Raw genomic sequence first — 3,184 nt, forward strand, 5'->3', positions numbered from 1 at the left:
GTTTTTTTGACTTTTTAAGCCTTATGTTTTTTGACATTTTTATTCCTTACGTGTTTTGACATTTTTATACCTTACTATACTATGATGTTTTTTTTGACATTTTTGTGCCTTACTATACTATGATGTTTTAAAAAAAAAACATTTTTATGCCTCACGTTTTTTGAAATTTTTATACCTTACTATACTATGATGTTTTTTAAACATTTTTGTGCGTTACTATACTATCATGTTTTTTGACATTTTTATGCCTTACTATACTACAATGTTTTTTTTAACATTTTTACGCCTTATGTTTCTTGAAATTTTTATACCTTACTATACTATGATGTTTTTTTGACATTTTTATGCCTACTATACTATGACGTTTTTTGAAATTTTATGCCTTATGTTTTTTTTACATTTTCATGCCTTACTATACTATGATGTTTTTTTGACATTTTTTGCCTTACTATATTATGACATTTTTTGTTATTTTTATACCTTACTATAATATTATGTTTTTTGACATTTTTATGCCTTACTATACTACGATGTTTCGTAACATTTTTATGCTTCACGTTTTTTGAAATTTTTATACTTTACTATACTATGATGTTTTTTAAACATTTTTGTGCCTTACTATACTATGATGTTTTTTAAACATTTTTGTGCCTTACTATACTATGACGTATTTTGAGATTTTTATGCCAGACTATACTATGACGTACTTTGAAATTTTTATGCCATACTATACTATGATGTTTTTAAACATTTTTATGCTTTATGTTTTTTGAAATTTTTATACCTTATTATACTATGAGGTTTTTCAAAATTTTTATGCCTTACTATACTATGATGTTTTTTGACATTTTTATGCCATATTATACTATGACTTTTTAAAAACATTTTCATACCTTATGTTTCTTGAAATTTTTATACCTTACTATACTATGACGTTTTTTGAAATTTTCTGCCTTATGTTTTTTTTGACATTTTCATGCCTTATTATACTATGCCATTTTCATGCCTTACTATACTATGACGTTTTTTTGAAATTTTAAGCCTTATGTTTTTTGACATTTTTATTCCTTACGTCTTTTGACATTTTTATACCTTACTATACTATGATGTTTTTTTTTTTTACATTTTTATGCCTCACGTTTTTTGAAATTTTTATACCTTACTATACTATGATGTTTTTAAACATTTTTATGCTTTATGTTTTTTGAAATTTTTATACCTTACTATACTATGACGTTTTTTTGAAATTTTAAGCCTTATGTTTTTTGACATTTTTATTCCTTATGTCTTTTGACATTTTTATACCTTACTATACTATGATGTTTTTAAACATTTTTATGCTTTATGTTTTTTGAAATTTGTATATCTTATTATACTATGAGGTTTTTTCAAAATTTTTATGCCTTACTATACTATGATGTTTTTTGACATTTTTATGCCATACTATACTATGACTTTTTTAAAACATTTTCATACCTTATGTTTCTTGAAATTTTTATACCTTACTATACTATGACGTTTTTTGAAAATGTTTTGCCTTATGTTTTTTGACATTTTCATGCCTTATTATACTATGCCATTTTCATGCCTTACTATACTATGACGTTTTTTTTTTTTTACATTTTTATGCCTCACGTTTTTTGAAATTTTTATACCTTACTATACTATGATGTTTTTAAACATTTTTATGCTTTATGTTTTTTGAAATTTTTATACCTTACTATACTATGACGTTTTTTGAAAATGTTTTGCCTTATGTTTTTTGACATTTTCATGCCTTATTATACTATGCCATTTTTATACCTTACTATACTATGATGTTTTTTTTTTTTTTACATTTTTATGCCTCACGTTTTTTGAAATTTTTATACCTTACTATACTATGATGTTTTTAAACATTTTTATGCTTTATGTTTTTTGAAATTTTTATACCTTACTATACTATGAGGTTTTTTCAAAATTTTTATACCTTACTATACTATGATGTTTTTTGACATTTTTATGCCATACTATACTATGACTTTTTTAAAACATTTTCATACCTTATGTTTCTTGAAATTTTTATACCTTACTATACTATGACGTTTTTGAAATTTTCTGCCTTATGTTTTTTTTGACATTTTCATGCCTTATTATACTATACCATTTTTATGCCTTACTATACTATGACGTTTTTTTGAAATTTTAAGCCTTATGTTTTTTGACATTTTTATTCCTTACGTCTTTTGACATTTTTTATACCTTACCATACTATGATGTTTTGTTTTTTTTTTTACATTTTTATGCCTCACGTTTTTTTTACATTTTTATAACTTACTATACTATGATGTTTTTTAAACATTTTTGCGCCTTATGTTTCTTGAAATTTTTATACCTTAGTATATTATGATGTTTTTTTTAATTTTTATGCCCTACTATACTATGACGTTTTTTGAAAATGTTTTGCCTTATGTTTTTTGACATTTTCATGCCTTATTATACTATGCCATTTTTATGCCTTACTATACTATGACGTTTTTGAAAATGTTTTGCCATACTATACGATGACGTTTTTTGAAATTTTATGCCTTATGTTTTTTGACATTTTCATGCCTTATTATACTATGACGTTTTTTTTTAAATTTTAAGCCTTATGTTTTCTTTATTTTTTTATTTTTTTTATTTTTTGACATTTTTATACCTTACTATACTATCGTGTTTTTTAACATTTTTATGCCTCATTATAGTATGACGTTTTGTTATGTTTTTATGTCTTACTATACTATGGCGTTTTTTTGACATTTTCATGTCTTACTATAGTATGACAATGTTTTTTTATATTTTTATGCCTTACTATACAAAGAAGTTTTTTATGCCTCATTACTCCAAGAAGTTGGTCACAAGGTCCAGGATTTCAAAGCTTTATTGCCAACCTTAAGCACAGTGTAATGTCAGGGAGAGCCAAGGCCAAAATAACAAGCCGGTTGATCCTACTAAGAACAACAACAAAAAAAACACGAATATGAAACTAACAAAAGAAAAGTTTACAATTCTGACCTCCCTGACAATCTCATAAAACAGGAGAAAAAAACAAACTGAAATAAAACAAAATGGCAGCCCTCCCCTACAGGTTTCTTGGTTTCTTCTTACTTACAGAGTTAAACAAATTTTTCAAACAAAAAGTACTGCAGGACACAGAACGTGC

Source organism: Seriola lalandi, unplaced genomic scaffold (genome assembly GCF_002814215.2).
Source record: "Seriola lalandi dorsalis isolate HSWRI2012SDOR001 ecotype SW California unplaced genomic scaffold, Sedor1 jcf7180002054923, whole genome shotgun sequence".
Classification (NCBI taxonomy): domain Eukaryota; kingdom Metazoa; phylum Chordata; class Actinopteri; order Carangiformes; family Carangidae; genus Seriola; species Seriola lalandi.